General features: G+C 38.3%; 1 long non-coding RNA gene across 2 annotated transcripts in view; it reads left to right on the forward strand.

The window, feature by feature from the left end:
- Nucleotides 1–6: 6 nt before the first annotated feature.
- Nucleotides 7–18581, forward strand: part of LOC121025456 (uncharacterized) — a 68893-nt gene continuing 50318 nt past the window's right edge. For both annotated transcript variants that reach the window (XR_005788048.1, XR_005788049.1), the window contains exon 1: nucleotides 7–117. This is a non-coding gene — a long non-coding RNA (uncharacterized LOC121025456). The remainder of the gene's footprint in view (nucleotides 118–18581) is intronic.

Genomic DNA, 18581 nt, shown 5'->3' on the forward strand with positions numbered 1-18581 from the left:
GCAAGCCCATCCTACATCTCCCGGGGCAGGTGTGTTTGCAGGAGCAGTCTGGGCACCATCGTCGTTTCTGACCCCAGGATCCTTGCGTGTAAATAGCAATTTTTGAAACCACTTCTGGTATGTATCTTGGTTGATAATCGCGCTATTTCTTTTATTTGTGCATTTTAGTAGTGCCAGACGCTGGAGGGAAACTGGGTATTTTTAAAATTGCATTAATTAGTATTCTATTTTACAGCTTTCTATTTTAACGTCTTTGCCTTTGTTATATATTGTAGTCATTTTGTGCATTGTGTATTGTATTTCGCAGTGCATTTTATATTCTATTTTACTTTAATTTATTATTTTATTTTAATTTTGAGTGTATATTTTTTGTTTTTTATTTCAAAAAATTTTAATTGAAGTGTACTGGATCTAAAAAATATTGATTTCACATTCACAGCGTAGTGATTCGACAATAATACGCATTTGGAAATGCTAGCCATGTAGTTAACCATCTGTCACTATACGAAATTAGTGCCATATTATTAAGTATATTTCATAATCTATACTTTTCATCTGGAGTCGTACTTAATTTTTTAACTGGAAGTTTGTACCTCTTATTCCCCTTCACCTATTTTGCCCATCCCCCCCATCCCCTCCCTTCTAGCAACTTCGTTCGTTCTCTACATTTTTGATTCTCTTTGTTTTGTACATGGAATTTTTTTTTAAAGATTTCACTTAAAAGTGAAATCATCTGGTATTTGTGTTTCTCTGTGTGACATTTCACTTAGCATAATACCTTCTGCGTCCATCCATGTTGCCACTAATTGGTAAGGTTTCGTTCTTCAGTATGGCTCAGTAAATATTCCATTGTGTATACATTCAACCTTTTCTTTATCCATTCATCCATAGAGGGATACTTAAATTGATTCCTTGTCTTCTCTATTGTAAATAATAGTGCAATAAACATAATAGTGAATATATTTTTTCATATTAGTGTTTTTGTTTTCTTTTGGGTAAATGCCCAGAAGTAGAATTACTGTATTGCATTTTTAGTGTTTGAGGAACCTCCACACTGTTTCCCATAGAGGCTGCATCAATTTACATTCTCACCAACAGTGCACAAGGCTTCCCTTCCCTACACATACCCATGTATCACTTGTTTTTTCTGCTTGCGACACTGGGCATTCTGACTGGTGGTAGGCGATATTGTGGTTTTGACTGCATTTCTCTGATATTTAGTGATGTTGAACATCCTTTAATGTATCCATTGGTCATGTTTTTTTTTTTAAGAAAAATGTTTATTTAGGCACTCTTCCCTTTTTTGATTGGATTTTTGTTTTGGTGTTGGGTTATATGCGTTGATTATAAATTTTGAATATTAACCCCTTATGAGATATACAATTTGCAAATATTTTCTGTATTCTGGAGGTTGCCTTTTTTGTTGTTGATGATTTCCACTGCTGTGCAAAAGCTTTTTAGTTTGATGTAGTCCCATTTATTTATTTTGCTTTTATTTCCGGTGCCCGGGGAGACAGACATATCCAGAAAAATACTGCTATGGCTGACGTCTGTAAATTTACTGTGTTTTTGTAAAGGAGTTTTATGGTTTCAGATCTTAGATTTAGGGCTTTAATTTATTTTGAGTTTATGTTTGTGTATTGTGCAAGAGAGTGGTCCAGTTTTATTCTTTTGCATGTAGCTTTTCATTTTCCCAGCACCATTTATTGAAGAGACTATTTTTTCCCCGTTGTATGTTCTTGTCTCCTTTGTGATTGATTAATTGACCATATAAGCTTGGGTTTATTTCTGGGCTGTTATGTTGTATTGACCTATGTGCCTGTGTTTTTGCCACTTTGCTTTAATTACTATCGCTCTGTAGTATAGTTTGAAATCTGGGATTGGGATACCTCCAGATTCGTTCTTAAGATTGCTTTGGCTGGTCTGATTCTTTCGTGGTTCCAAGAAATTTTAGGTTCATTTGTTCTGATTCTGTGAATCCATTCCCAATGACATGGATGGAGCTGGGGAGCATAATGCTATATATATATACTCATATGCAGAATTTAAGAAGCAAACCAAATGAGCAAAGGAAAAAAAGAGAGAGAGGGAAACAAGCCAAAAAATGGACCGTTAACTGTAAAGAACAAACTGTTGGTTACCAGAGGGGAGGTGGGTGGAGGGATGGGCGAAAGAGGTGACGGGGATTAAAGACTGCACTTGTCTCCTTGAGCACTGGGTGGCGTATGTAATTGTTGAATCATTATATTGTACACCTGAAACTAACGTTAACACTGTATGTTAACTATACTGGAATTAAAATAAAACTTAACAAAACACACTATGGTATTTTCATAGTGTTGGCATTAAAGCTGTGGGTTGCTTTGTGTATTATAGACATTTTAATCATATTAATTCTTCCAATCTCTGATCATAGTATATCTTTCTATTTGTTTCATCTTCAATTTCTTTTTTCATTAAAATTTTTTTTTCCTTTTGCTTATTGAAGTAGTTGACATACAATGTTATTAGTTTCAGGTATACAACTTGGTGATTGGAGAATTCTGTACATAATGCATTATGTAATGCTCATCACATAAGTGTAGTTATCATCTGTCACCACACATTATTACAATATCATTGACTATATTTTCTATGCTGTACCTTTCATCTCTGTGACATTTATTTTATAACTGATAGTTCCTCTTTTTTTTTTTTAATTTTTAAATGTTTATTTTTGAGAGAGAGAGAGAGAGAGAGAGAGAGACGGAATGTGAGCTGGGGAGGGGCAGAGGGAGAGGGAGACACAGAATCTGAAGCAGGCTCCAGGCTCCCAGCTGTCAGCAGAGTGCTCACTGTGGGGCTCAGACTCACGAACCGCCAGATCATGACCTGGGCCGAAGTTACGCGCTTAACCAGGCGCCCAGTAGTTTCTTCCTCTTAATTCCCTTCACCTATTTTGCCTATTCCATCCCTTACCCCCTTTCCTCTGGCAACCACCAGTTTTTTCTCTGGGTTTATAAGTCTGTTTCTGGTTTATCTTTGGGTTTGTTTATGAATTTGTTTTTTAGAATCCACATATAGGTGAAATCATACGGTATTTGTCTTTCTCTGACTTATCTTATGCAGCATAATACCCATAAGGTCCACCCATATTTTTGTGAGTGGCAAGAATTCATTCTTTTAAAATTTTTATTTATTTTCAGAGAGAGAGAGAGTTGGGGGGGGGCATGAGCAGGGGAGGGGCAGAGAGAGGGGGAGAGAGAGAATCCCAAGCAAACTCTGTGCTGTCATGCGTAGCCTGACTCAGGGCTTGATCTCCTGAACCATGAGATCATTACCTGATCCCAAATCAAGACTCAGATGTTTAACCCACTGAGCCACCCAGGGACCCCAATTTCATTCTTTTTTTTATGGCTGAGTGATATTCCATTAAAATGTGTATTTCACATCTTCTTTATTCATCTATCAGTGGACACAGGTTGCTTCAGTATCTTGCCTCTGTAAATAATCCTGCAGTAAAGATAGGAATCCATATATCTTCTTGAATGAGTGGTTTTACATTCTTTTGTATATACCAGCAATGGAATTATTGGATTATGTGGTATTTTCTTTTTCTTTTAATCTTTATTTATTTATTTTGAGAGAGAGAATGCGCCAGTAGGGGGGAGAGGCAGAGAGAGGAGAGAGAGAATCCCAAGCGGGCCCCATGCTGTCAACACAGAGCCTGATGCGGGGTTCTATCTCACAGACTGTGAGATTGTGACCTGAGCCGAAATCAAGAGTCAGACCCTTAACCGACTGAGCTGCCCGGGCGCCCCTGGATCATACCTATTTTCTATTTTTAGTTCTTTGAGGAACTTTCATAGTGTTTTTCACAGTGGATGCACCAATTTACATTTCCGCAAACAGTGCGCAAGGGTTTCCTTTTCTCTACACCCTCACCGGCAGTTATTTCTTGACTTTTTGATATTAGGTATTTTGACTGGTGTGAAGTGATATCTCATGTTGTTTTGATTTGCATTTCTTGGGCCGCCTGGGTGGCGCAGTCGGTTAAGCGTCCGACTTCAGCCAGGTCAAGATCTCACGGTCCGTGAGTTCGAGCCCCGCGTCGGGCTCTGGGCTGATGGCTCAGAGCCTGGAGCCTGTTTCCGATTCTGTGTCTCCCTCTCTCTCTGCCCCTCCCCTGTTCACGCTCTGTCTCTCTCTGTCCCAAAAATAAATAAACGTTGAAAAAAAATTTGATTTGCATTTCTTGAGAACTAGTGATGCTAAGTATTTACCATTTGTATGTGGTTTTTGGAAAATGTACTGTTTTAATTACAATAGCTTTGCAGTATAACTTGAAATCTGGGATTGTGATATGTCCAGCTTTGTTCTTTCTCAGGATTGCTTTGACTAATCGGGGTCTTTTGTAGTTCCATACACATTTTAGGATCATTTGTTCTAATTTTGTGACAAATACTGTTGGTATTTTGATAGGCATTGCACAGAATCTGTAGATTGGTTTGGGTAGTAATGGACACTTTAACAATATTAATTTTTCTAATCAGTGAGCAGGGAATATATCTTACCGTTTATTTCTGTTGTGTTCAATTTTTTTTAAATCAGTGTTTTATGGTTTTCAGATTATAGGTCTTTCAACTCCTTGGTTAAATTTATTCCTAGGTAATTTTTTCTGATGCAATTGGAAATGGGATTGTTTTCTTAATTTTCTTTCTGACATTTTGTCATTATTGTGTCTAAACACAATAGATATCTGTATATTGATTTTGTGTCCTGCATGTTTATCGAATTTATTTATTAATTCTAGTAGTTTTTTTGGGGTTTTTTTATACATAGTATACTCTATAGTGTATAGGGTCACATCATCTGCAAATAGTGACTGCTTTGCTTCTTCCTTACCAATTTGGATGCCATTTATGTATTTTTTTTGTCTGATTTCTGTGCTAGTACTTACAATACTGTATTAAATAAAAAGGATCCTTGCCTTCCTGATCTTAGAAGAAAACCTTTCAGCTTTTTAATATTGAGTACAACGTCTGTTGTTTGTCATACATGGCCTTTATTGTGTGGTAGTATGTTCCTTTTATACCTGCTTTGTTGGGAGTGGTCCTCATGAATGGATGCTGAATTTTATTCAATGTTTTTTCTGCATCTATTGAGATGATCCTATGTTTTCATCTTTCATTTCGTTTTTTTAAGTTTATTTATTTAGAGAAAGAGAGAAAGAACATGTGGGGGGAGGGGCAGAGAGAGAGAGAGAGAGAGAGAGAGAGAATCTCAAACAGGCTCTGCACTGTCAGCACAGAGCCCAATGTGGGGCTCGAACCCAAGAACCATGAGATCATGAGCTGAGCCAAAATCAAGAGTCTTTTTCTTCTTGATGAGACTGGAGAAAGGTTTATCAATTTTATCTTTTCAAAGCATCATTTCCTAATTTCCTTAATCTTTAATATTGTCTTTTTGGCCTCTAGATCATTTATTTCCATTCTTTATTATTTCATTTATTCTGCTAAATTTGAGCTTCATTTTCTCTTTTACTGGCTCTGTTAGATATATGGTTAGACTTTTTTGAGATTTTTCTTGTTTCTTGAGGTAGACCTATATTGGCATAATCTTCCTTCTTAGAACTACTCTGCTGTGTCCCATAGGTTTTGAATTGTTGTGTTTTCAGTTTCATTTATCTCTAAGTATTTTTTTTATACATATAGCTTTTTCTTTTCTTTTTTTTTTAAATTTTTTTAACCTTTATTGATTTTTGAGACAGAGAGAGAGAGCATGAATGGGGGAGGTTCAGAGAGAGATGGAGACACAGAATCTGGAACAGGCTCCAGGCTCTGAGCTGTCAGCCCAGATCCCGATGTGGGGCTCAAACTCACAGACTGTGAGATCATGACCTGAGCCAAAGTTGGACGCTCAACCGACTGAGCCACCCAGGCGCCCCTCTCTAAGTATTTTTTATCTTTCCTTTTTGATTTCTTCATTGACCCATTGGTTGTTTAGTAGCATGTTGTTTAGTTTCCACATGTTTTGTTTTTCTGCGTCTTTTTTTGTAACAGGTTTTGTTTCATAACTTTGCGATCCATCTTTAAAAGATGCTTTGGCTATGATTTCAGTCTTCTAAAATTTATTGAGACTTATTTTGTGGCCTACCACAAGATCTGTCCTGGAGAATGTTCCATGTGCACTTGAAGGTGAATTCTGCCTTTTTCTTTTTAAACATTTATTTATTTATTTTTGAGAGAGCTTGAGTGTGCTTGCGTGCGGACACAGGGAGGGAGGGGCAGAGAGAGGGAGACAGAGGATCCGAAACAGGCTTGGCATTGTGAGCACAGAGCCCAATGTGGGGCTCGAACCCATAAGCCATGAGATCATGACCTGAGCCGAAATCGAGAGTCAGCTGCTTAACCCACTGAGCCACTCAGGTGCCCCAAGCTGTTTTGAATGGAATGTTCTGTATATCTCTGTTAAGTCCATCTCGTTTAATGTGTCATTGAAAGCCACAGTTTCAGGGGCCCCTGGGTGGCTCAGTCGGTTGAGCATCCCAACTTTGGCTCAGGTCGTGATCTTGTGTTCATGAGTTGAAGCCCCATGTCGGGCTCTGTGCTGACAGCTCAGAGCCTGGAGCTTGCTTTGGATTCTGTGTCTCCCTCTCTCTCTCTGCCCCTCCCCCACTCGCACTCTGTCTCTCTCTGTCTCAAAAAAAAAATGTCAAAAAAAAAAAGCCACTGTTTCATTATCAATTTTCTTGTCTGGATGATCTATCCATCAATGTAAGTGGGATGTTAAAGTCTTTTATTATTGTTTGCTGCCTATGTCTCCCTTTATGTCTGTTAATATTTGCTTATTTAATTAGGTGCTTCTATATTGGATATACAGATATTTACAAATGTTATATCTTTCTGTTGGATTTATGCCTTTATCGTTATGTAATGCCCTTCCTTCTCACTTACTACAGTCTTTGATTGATTGATTGATTGATTGTTTGATTGAAATTCTGGTGTAGTTTCAGGTGTACAATATAGTGACCCAACAGTTCTATGCATTACTCATTGCTCATCACGGTACGTGTACTTTTAATCCCCTTCACCTGTTTCACCTATCTCCCCCACCCAACTCCCCTCTGGTAACTATCAGTTTGTTCTCTATAGGTAAAAGTCTGTTTTTTGGTTTGTCTTTTTTTCTTTGTTTTATTTCTCCAATTCCGTACGTGAATTAAATCATGTGGTATTTGTCTTTCTCTTACTGACTTACTTCATTTAGCATTATACTCTGTAGATCCATTAATATTGTTGCAAATGGCAAGATTTCATGGTTTTTCATGCCTGAGTAATATTCCATTGTGTATGTACACTACTTTATATATGTTCATATATACATTTTTTTCTTAAATGTTTATGTTTTGAAACAGAGAGAGCATGAGCGGGGGAGGGGCAGAGAGAAAGGGGACAGAGAATCAGAAGCCAGCTCTGTGCTGATAGCAGTGAGCCTGATGCAGGGCTTGAACCGTGAGATCGTGGCCTGAGCTGAAGTCGGACGCAACTGACTGAGCCACCCAGGCATCCCTATAATGTATGTGTTTTTAAAGTAATCTCTGCACCCAGTGTGGGGCTTGAACTCATGAGCTGGCGATCAAGAGTCACATGCTCTACTGACTGAGCCAGCCGGGCATCCGGACGGACACCACTTCTTTTTAATCCATTCATCCATTGGTGTTCACTTGGGCTGCTTCCATAGCTCGACTATTGTAAATAATGCTGCAATAAACAAAGGGGTACATATATCTTTTCAGATAAGTGTTTTTGTATTCTTTGGGTAAATACCCAGTAGTGGAGTTTCTGAATCATACAATAATTTTATTTTTAATTTTTTGAGGCACCCACATACTGTTTTCCATAGTGGCTGCACCAGTTTGCATTCCCACAAACAGTGCACAAGAGTTCCTTTTTCTCCACATCCTCGCCAACATCTGTTGTTTCTTGCGTTTTTGATTTTAGCAATCCTGACAGGTTTGAGGTGATAGATCTCATTGTGGTTTTGATTTGCATTTCCCTGATACTTAGTGATGTTGAGCTACAGTCTTAAACATCTAAGTCTTCTGATATAATCATTGCTACCATTGCTACCCAGGTTTTTGTTTTGTTTGTTTTTTGCTTCCATTTGCATAGAATATCTTTTTCCATCCCTTCTCTTTCAGTCTCTTTTTGGGTCTGAAGTGAGTCTCTTGTAGGCACCATATAGATGGATTTTTTTTTTTTAATCAATTCAGTCACTCTGGTTTTTTCCCCCCGCAAGTCTTTCCATTGGCGCATTTACTTCATTTACTTATTGCTCTTTTGTTCATTGTTTTCTGGTTGTTTCTGTAGTTGCCTTTTCTTTCTGTTCTTGCTCTGCTCCCTTGATGTTTGATGAATTTCTTTAGTGTTAATGCTTGGATTCCTTTGTCTTTAGGTATTGTGTGCCTATTCTAGGTTTTTGGTTTGTGGTTATCGTGATGTTCATTCATAACTTTCTATGCATGTAGCAATCTGTATTAAGTTGATGGTCACTTAAATTTGAACACATTCTGAAAGCACAACATTTGTACCCCCCTTCCAAGTTTTATATGAAGGATGTCATATTTTCTGTGGTTTTATTTTGTGTATTCCTTGACTAATTGTTCAGATATAATTGATTTTATGACTTTTATTTTTTATCCTTCATGCTTTCTAAATAAATGATGGACCTCCTATCTCTACTATATGTTTGCTTTCACCAGTCAAATTTTTCCTTTCATAATTTTCTTCTAGTTATGGTCTTTTGTGTTTTACGCTTAAATATGTCCATTTAACATTTCTTGAATAGTTGTTTTAGTAGTGATGAGCTGTTTTTTTTTTTTATTTTTTTTTAACATTTTATTTATTTTTGAGACAGAGAGAGACAGAGCATGAAGGGGGGAGGGGCAGAGAGAGAGGGAGACACAGAATCGGAAGCAGGCTCCAGGCCCTGAGCCATCAGCCCAGAGCCCGACGCGGGGCTCGAACTCACGGACCGCGAGATCGTGACCTGAGCCGAAGTCGGACGCTTAACCGACTGAGCCACCCAGGCGCCCAGTGATGAGCTGTTTTAAGCTTCGTTTGTCTATGAAACTCTTTGTCTCTCCTTCAATTCTGAATGCTCTACCTTGCCAGTAGAGTATTTTCGGTTGTAGATTTTTTTCTTCCTTTAAGCACATGGAATATATCTTGTCACTGTCTTTTGGCGTGCACAGTTACTGCTGAAAAGTCAGCTGATAGCCTCAATGGGTTTCCCTTGCATGTAACTGCTTTTCTCTTGCTGCTTTAAGATTCTCTCTTTAATTTTGACATTTTACTAATTGCATGTCTTGGCGTGGACTACCTTGTGTTCATCGTGTTTGGGGCTATCTGTGCTTTCTGAACCTTGATGTCTGTTTTCTTCCCCAGATTAAGAAGTTTTTCAGCTATTATTTCTTCCAGTTAGTTTTCTGCCTCCCTTCCCTCTCTTCTCCTTCCAGGAGGCCCATTATGCAAATGTTACTATGCTTGATGTTGTCACAAAGGTTCCTTAACCTATCCTCAGTTTTAAAAATCCTGTTTTCTTTTTGCTGCTCAGTGTGGTTGCTTTCTATTACCCAGTCTTCCAGCTTGCTGATGCATTCTTCTGCATCCTCTAACTTGCTGCTTATTTCCTCTCTAGTATATTTTTCAGTTCAGTTATTGCATTCTTCAGGCCTGATTGGTTCTTTTTTTTTTTAATTTTATCTATTTATTTTGCAAGAGAGAGACAATGCAAGTGGGGGACAGGAAGACAGACAGGGAGGGCGAGAGAATCCCAAGCAGACTCTGCATTGCCAGCAGAGAGCCTGATGTGGGGCCCAAACTGACAAACCGTGAGATCATGACCAGAGCCAAAATCAAGAGTTTTGTTGATTATCTTCTTTTGACGCAGTCACAATAGTTTAGTTTTACTTTTGTTTCCCTTGCCTCAGTAGACCTACCTAGAAAAAAAGGTGCTATGGCCAATGTCAGATAAGTTACTGCCTGCTCTTACAGGATTTTTATGGTTTTAGGTCTTTAATCCATTTCAAATTTTTTAAAATGTTTTTATTTATTTTTGAGACAGAGACAGAGCATGAGCAGGGGAGGGGCAGAGAGAGAGGGAGGCACAGAATCGGAAGCAGGCTCCAGGCTCTGAGCTGTCAGCACAGAGCCCGACGTGGGGCTCTAACTCACGGACTGTGAGATCATGACCTGAGCTGAAGTCGGACGCCCAACCGACTGAGCCACCCAGGAGCCCTGGTCTTTAATCCATTTCAAATTTATTTTTGTGTATGGTGTAATAAAGTGGTCCAGTTTCATTGTTTTGGATGTTGGTTTTCAGTTTTCCCAATGCCATTAGGTGAAGAGACTGTCTTTTTCTCATTGTATATTCTTGCCTACTTTGTCTTAGATTAATTGACCGTAAGAGTGTGGGTTTATTTCTGGGTTTTCTATTCTATTCCACTGATATATGTACCTGTTTTTGTGCCACTACCTTACTGTTTTGATTTCTGCAGCTTTGTAATATAATTCAAAGTCTGGAATTGTGATGCATCTGCCTTTGCTTTTTATTTTTCTTTTCTTTCTTTCTTTTTTTTTCCTAAAGATTTTATTTATTTTTAAGTAATTGTAATACCTACCATGGGGCTTGAACTTACAACCCTGAGATCAAGAGTTGCATGCTCTACTGACTAAGCCAATCAGGCATCCCTTTGCTTTTCTTTCTCAAGATTGCTTTGGCTATTCTGGGTCTTTTGTGGTTCTATACAGATTTTAGGATTATTTGTTCTAGTTCTGTGAATAATGCTGTTGGTATTTTGATAGACATTGCATTAAGTATGTGGATTGCTTTGGGTATTAAAGACTTTTTTTTATTAAGTAGGCTCTACGCCTAATGTAGGGCTTCATCTCACAACCCCAAGATTAAGAGTCACGTGCTCTACTGACTGTACCAGCCAGGTGCCCCCTAATATAGATACTTTAACAGTATTTGTTCTTCTAATCCATGAGCACGGAATATCTTTTCATTTTTTGTGTCATCTTCAATTTCTTTTGTCAGTGTTTTATAGTTTTTGGAGTACAATTCTTTCACCTCTTTGGTTAGGTTTATTCCTGGGTGTCTTATTATTTTTGGTGCAGTTGTAAATGGGATTGTTTTCTTAACTTCTCTTTCTTCTGATTTATTATTGGTGTATAGAAATGTAACAGATTTCTGTACATTTCTAGCATTTTTTAAAATTTTTACAAATGTTTTATTTATTTTTGAGAGACAGAGACAGAGAATGAGCGGGGCAGGGGCAGAGAGAGAGGGAGACGCAGAGTCCGAAACAGGCTGCATGCTCTCAGCTGTCAGCACAGAGCCCGACACTGGGCTCCAACTCGTGAACTGCAAGATCATGACCTGAGCCGAAGTCGGACTCTTAACCGACTGAGCCACCCAGGTGCCCCTTGAGCAGTTTGTTTGGTGGAGTCTTTCAGGTCTTCTCTATATAATCTGTAGATAGTGAAAGTTTTACTTCTTCTTACTGATTTGAATGCCTTTGATCTCCTTGTTTTGTCTGTTTGTTGTCACTAGGACTTCAGTACTATGTTGAATAAAAGTGGTGGGAGTTGATATGCTGGTCTAGTTCCTGACCTTAGGGGGAAAGCTCTCAGTTTTTCTTATTAAGGAGGATGTTGGCTGTGAGTTTTTCATCTGTGGCCTTTATTATGTCGAGGTATGTTGCCTCTAAACCTACTTTGTTGAGGGTTTTTATCATCAATGGATGTACTTTGTCCAGTGCTTTTTCTGTGTATGTTGAAATGACCGTATGGTTCCTATCCTTTCTGTTACCGATGTGATGTATCACGACTGATTTACATGTATTTAACCAACCTTGCAACGCAGGAATGAATCCTAATTGATCATAGTGAATGATTTTTAAGGTACTCTGGGATTCTGTTTAGTGGTATCTTGTTGAGGATTTTTGCATCTATGTTTATCAGAGATACTGGCTTCTAGTTCTCTTTTTTGTGGTGTTTTTACCTGGTTTTGGTATCAGGGTAATGTTGACCTCATAGAGTTAATTTGGAAGTTTTCTTTCCTTTTCTAATTTTTGGAATAGCTCGAGAAGAATAGGTATTAACTCTTTAAATGTTTGGTAGAATTCGTACGTGAAGCTGTCTGGTACTGGAATTTTTTTTTGTTGGGAGTTTTTTTGATGTGATTCAGTTTCTTTGCTGGTTATCGGCCTGTTCATATTTTCTCTTTCTTCCTCTTTCAGTTTTGGTAGTTTTTTTGGCAAATGTTTTTTTTAATGTTTATTTATTTATTTTGAGAGAGAGAGTGTGTGTGTGAGCGGGGGAGAGGCAGAGAGAGAGAGAGAGGGAGAGAGAGAATCCCAAGCAGGCTCCGTCCTGTCAGAGAACAAACCATGAGATCATGACCTGATGTTAGAAAGTGGCCCAGTTTCATTTTTGCATATAGATGCCTCGTTTTCCCAGCATCATTTATTGAGGACACACTGCCTTTTCCTTATTTTATATTATCACTTCCTTTGCATAGATTAGTTGGTGTTATAAATGTGGGTTTATTTCTGAGCTACCTATTCTGTTCCATTGAGCTCTGTGTCTGCTTTTTTTTTTTTGTGCCCGTACCGCACTGTTTTGATTACTGTAGTTCCGTGGTATAGCTTGAAATCTGGGAGTATGTCACTTCTAGCTTTGTTCTTCTTTTTCAAGAGTGCTGTGGCTATTCGGGGTCTTCTGTGGTTCTATACAAATTTTAGGAAAATTTTCTTCTAATTCTGTGAAAAATGACGTTTGTATTTTGGTAGGGATTGAATTGAATCGGTAGATTGCTTTGGGTAGTATAAACATTTTAACAATATTAATTCTTCCATCCATGAGTGTGATTTATCTTTCTCTTCATTTGTATTCAATTTCTTTCATCAGTATCTTAATAGTTTTCAGATTACATATCTTTAGCCTCCTTGGTTGCATTCATTCTTAGGTATTTTATTCTTTTTGATATAATTGTAAATGAGATTATTTTCTTAATTTCTCTTTCTGCTATTTCATTATTACCGTCTAGAAATGGAACTGATTTCTTTTTTCTTTAATTAATTTTTAAAGTAAGCTCTACGCCCAATGTGGTGCTTGAATTCATAACCCTGATATCAAGAGTCACATGCTCTACCAACTGAGCCAGCCAGGCACCCCTGGAACAGATTTCTCTTTTTATTTTTTAAAATTTGTTTTCTATGTTTTTAGTTTAGAGAGAAAACGCATGAGCATGGAAGAGGGGCAGAGGGAGAGAGAGACTCTTAAGCAGGTGGAGCCCTATGCGAGGCCCGATCCCATGACCCTGGGATTGTGACCTGAGATGAAATCAAGAGTCGGACACTCGGGCGACTGGGTGGCTCGGTCAGTTAAGCGTCCGACTTCAGCTCAGGTCATGTTCTCACGGTTCGTGGTTCGAGCCCTGCGTCGGGCTCTGTGCTGACAGCTCAGAGCCTGGGGCCTGCTTCAGATTCTGTGTCTCCCTCTCTCTGGCCCTCCCCTGCTCACACTGTCTCACTCTCTCTCTCAAAAATAAATAAACATTAAAAAAATAAAAAAAAAAAAGAGTCGGACACTCAACTGACTGAGCTGCCCAGGTACCCCTGGAACAGATTTCTTTATATTGATTTTGTATCCTGCAACCTTACTGAATTTTAAAAGTTAGTTTTAATAGTTTTTTTGTGGGGTCTTTAGTATTTTCTATATATATCATCATGTCATTTGCAAATAGTGACAGTTTTACTTCTTCCTTACTAATTTGGTTGCCTTCTATTTCTTTTTCTTTTTTTTTTTTTTTTTGTCCTATGGTGTGGTTTGAACTTGTGGTAATATGTTGAAGAAAAGTGGTGAGAGCTAGCATCCTTGTTTTGTTCCTGGTCTTAGAAGAAAAGCTTTGAGTTTGCCATTGAGTATTATGTTACCTGTGAGTTTGTTACCTATGGCCTTTATTACATTGATTTATGCTACCTTTATAACCATTTTGTTAAGGCTTTTTGTCATATCAGCAGTAAAGACAAAAAAAGAAAAGATGCAAATCACCAAAATTGAAAATAAAAGAGGGACATCACCACAGATGTTACAGAAATAGAGTGAGGGAATACTATGAATAATGGTATGCCAACAAATTAGGTAACATAGATAAAATGAACAAATTCATAAAAAGACACAAACTACTGATCCTGTTTAAAGGAGAACCAGAAAATTTGAGTGAATGTTTTAAAAGTAAAGAATCAGGGGTGCCTAGGTGGCTCAGTCGGTTAAGTGTCCAACTTCAGCTCAGGTTATGACCTCGTGGTTCTTGGGTTCGAGTCCTGCATCGGGCTCTGTGCTGCCAGCGTGGAGCCTGAAGCCTGCTTCAGATTCTGTGTGTCTCCTCTGTCTCTGCCCCTCCCCCTCTCGCTCTCTATCTCTCTCTCTCAAAAATAAATAAACATTAAAAGTAAAGAGATCAGATGGGTGGCTCAGTCTGTTAAGCGGCCGACTGCTGATTTCGGCTCAGGTCAAGATCTCACAGTTTGTGGGTTCAAGCCCTGTGTTGTGCTGGCTTGGGATTCTCTCTCTCTCTCTGCTCCTCCCCTGCTTGCTTGCTCGCTCTGTCTCTCTTTCTCTCTCTCTCTCAAAATAAATAAATGAAACATTTTACAAATGTAAAGAGCTTATATTAGTAATAAATTTCCCACAGAAAAACAAAAGCAAACAAAAAGCATTATTATCATAAATGGATGTTGAATTTTGACAAATGTTTTTTCTGCATCTGCTGAAATGATAGTATGATTTTTATCTTTCATTTTATGAACGTGAATCACATTGATTTATATGAATATGAGTTATCTTTGCATCCCTGGAATAAATCCCATGTGATTGTGGTATAAGGTCCTTTTAATTCAACTTCCTAATATTTTGTGGAATAATTTTGCATCTATGTTATTAACAAGGGGTGTTTGCCTCTAATTGTGTTTTTGGTAATGTCTTTGGTTTTGGTATCAGGTAATAACTCCTCTGTGGAATGAATTTGGAGGTGTTCTTTCTCTTTAGTTTTTGGGAATGGTTTGGGAAGGATGGGTATTAACTCTTCTTTAAATGTTTTGTAGAATTTGCCTGTGAAACCATCTGGTCCTGAACTTTGTGGGGAGTTTTTGATTACTGATTCAAATTACTGATTTTATTACTTGTAATTGTTCTGTTTAGATTCTCTACTTCCCATTCCATCTTGGAACGTTGTGTTTCTAGAAATTTATCACATGTCATTTTTCATAATTGTCTCTTACACCCTTTGTATTGCTGTAATGTCAGTTATAACTTTCTCTTTCATTTATGAATTTATTTGAGTCCTCTTTTTTTTCCTTGCTTGATGAGTCTGGCTAAAGGTTTATTAGTTTTATTTGTCTTTTTAAAGCACCAGGTCTTCGTTTCTTGAATCTTTTTAATTATTTTTTTATTCACTATTTCATTTATTTCTGCTCTGATTTTTATTATTTCCTTCCTCTTACTAACTTTTAGGTATTTTTGCTCTTCTCTTTCTAGTTTCTTTAGGTGTAAGCTTAGATTGTTTGAGATTTTTTGTTTGTCTCTTGAGATGGGCTTGTATAGCTATAAGCTTTCCTCTGAGAACTTTTTTTGTTGCTTTCTGTAGATTTTTGGAATATTGTATTTCTTTTTTCGTTTGCCTCCAGGTATTTTTTTTATTTATTTATTTTTTTTGAGTTATTCAGTGACCCATTGTTTGTTTAGAAGCCTGAAGTTTAGCCTCTGAGTGTGTTTTTTCGTTTTCTTGTAATTGATTTCTAGTTTCATACCGTTTTGGTCAGAAATCATGCTTGATACAATTTCGGTCTTCTTAAATTCATTGAGACTTGCTTGGTGTCCTAACATGTGATCTATCCTGGAGAATGTTCCGTGTATACTTGAAAAGAATGTGAGATTTTGCTGTGTGGGGATGGTATGTTCTGTACATATATGTTAAGTTTATCTAAGTGAATGTGTTGTGTAAGACTGCTGATTCCATATTGATTTTCTGTCTGGATGATCTATCTATTCATGCAGGTGGAATTAAAGCTCTCTACTATTATTGCATTGTTATGAATTTCTCCCTTTACGTATGGTACTATGTGCTGTATATATTTAGTGCTCTTATGTTGGGCATGTAGGTATTTACAAATGTTGTATCCTCATGTTAGATTTATCCCTTTATCTTTACTTAATGCCTTTCTGTTGTTGCTTATTACAGTCTTTGTTTTCGAGTCTATTTTTGTGTTAATGTAAGTATTGCCACCCCAGCTTTCCTTTTGTTTTCATTTGTATGGAATATCTTTTTCTGTTCCTTTTCTTTCAGTCTGTATGTGTCTTTGGGTCTGAAGTGACTGTCTTGTAAGCAGCGTATAGATAGATCTTGTTTTTCTGTCTATTTAGTCACACTCTGTCTTTTGATTGGACAATTTAGTTCACTTACATTGAAAGTAATTCTTCAAAAAACATTTTTTTAAATATGTATTTACTTTTGGGAGAGCACAAGCGGAGGAGGGGCAGACAGAGGGGGACAGAGGATCCGAAGTGGGCTCTGCGCTGACAGGCCGACAGCAGCGAGTCCGATGTGGGGCTTGAACTCACGAACTGTGAGATCATGATGGGAGCTGATGGCAGATGCTCAACCGACTGAGTCACCCAGGTGCCCTTACATGGAAAGTCATTATTGGGGTGGCTGGGGGGCTCAGTTAAGTGTCTGACTCTTGATTTCTGTTCAGGTCATGATCCCAGGGTCGTGGGATTGAGCCCTACATCGGGCTCCACGCTGACTACGGAGCCCGCTTAAGATGCGCTCGCTCTCTCTCTCTCTCCCTCTGCCCCTCTGCCCCTCTCCCCCCATCTAAGATAAATAAATAATTTATAAAAATAAAAAAATAAGTAATTATTGATAGGTATGTACTTCTTGCCATTTTCTTATCGTTTTCTTCTTTTTGTGTGTGGTTTTGTTTTTGTAGTTTTCTGTTCCTTTCTTATTATCTTGTTCTCTTTGCTGGTAGTTTCTGGACTTCATTTAGTGTTATGTTTTGATTCCTTTTTTTTTTTTTTAATTTTTTGGTCTCTGTTACAGGTTTTTGGTTCGTGGCTGCCATGAGTTTCATATATAACCTACCATGTGTACACATAGCAGTCTTTTAAGTTGATGGTTGCTTAACTGAACACATTCTAAAAGCATTGCATTTTAATTCAGGTAGATCCACTATCTTTACTATGTTTTCTTTTATCAGTGAGATCCTTACTTTCCTATTTTTCTGACTTCCAGTTATGGCTTTTTCTTTCTTTTCCACTTAAAGAAGTCCCTTTAACATTTTTTGTATAAAGGTGGTGAACTCCTTTAATGTTTGTTTGTCTGGAAGACTGTTTTTTCTTTCCTTCACTTGTGAGTGATAACCTTGCTGGGGAGAGTATTGTTGGTCCAGATTTTTTCCTTTCAGCACTCTGAATATATCCTGCCACTCTTTTCTGGCCTGTAAATTTTCTGTTGAAAAACAGCTGATAGTTTTACACAGGCTCCCTGGTATATAACTGTTTGCTTTCTCTTGCTGCTTTGAACATTCTCTGCTTATCTTAAATTTTTGGCCTTTTAATTACTTGTGTCTTGGGGTGGACCCCTTTTGCTTCATCTTGCTTAGGGTTTTCTGTCCTACCTGCATCTATCTGTAAGCAGCATATAGATAGATCTTGTTTTTCTGTCTGTTTAGTCACGCTCTGTCTTTTGATTGGACAGTTCAGTTCATTTACATTGAAAGTAATTCTTTAAAAACAATTTTTTAAATGTGTATTTACTTTTGGGAGAACCCAAGCGGAGGAGGGGCAGAGAGAGGGGGACAGAGGGTCCGAAGTGGGCTCTGCGCTGACAGGCCGACAGCAGCGAGCGCAGTGTGGGCTCTTTTCCCTCCCCTAGGTTAAAGAAGTGTTCGCTTATTATTTCTTCAGATAAACTTTCTGCCCTTTTCCTTCTCTTTTCACCTTCGGGGACCCAGATAACGTGAAGGTTATTACACTTGGTGGTGGTCCAATGGCCCTTTAGCCTGTCCTCATTTTTTAAAATTATTTTTTCTTTTTGCCGTTCAACTTGGATGAACACCACCGCCCTGTGTTCCAGATCACTGATCCATTTTTCTGCCCCCTCTAGTCTGCTGTTGATTCTGCTGAGTGTATTTTTCATATCGGGGGGACGTTGCGGTGGGGGGAGCGGTGCTAGCAAGGTGGATGGAAGCTGTCAGATCTGGTGCCCACTGGCACGGGAGGGCTAGGCAGAAGGAGGGCAAGAAAAATGGTATCCTTCTAGGGCTTGCATTTCTTTAGACAGTTCCTACGGATCCCTTCCCTTTCAGCACATCCCCCCAAATTAGTCACATCTCCTGCATGTGTGTCATATGAGCTTTTCAAACTATAGCCTGTGTGCTTTATTTTGGGCCGAGTGATCGATAGTGTGCCAGACTTCTAAGAGCAGAGGTTTCCTTTTCTATAGCCCTCTGGCTCTCCCAGAGGTAAACC

This window comes from Herpailurus yagouaroundi, unplaced genomic scaffold, assembly GCF_014898765.1.
Source record: "Herpailurus yagouaroundi ecotype Mexico unplaced genomic scaffold, PumYag 67641, whole genome shotgun sequence".
NCBI classification, from domain to species: domain Eukaryota; kingdom Metazoa; phylum Chordata; class Mammalia; order Carnivora; family Felidae; genus Herpailurus; species Herpailurus yagouaroundi.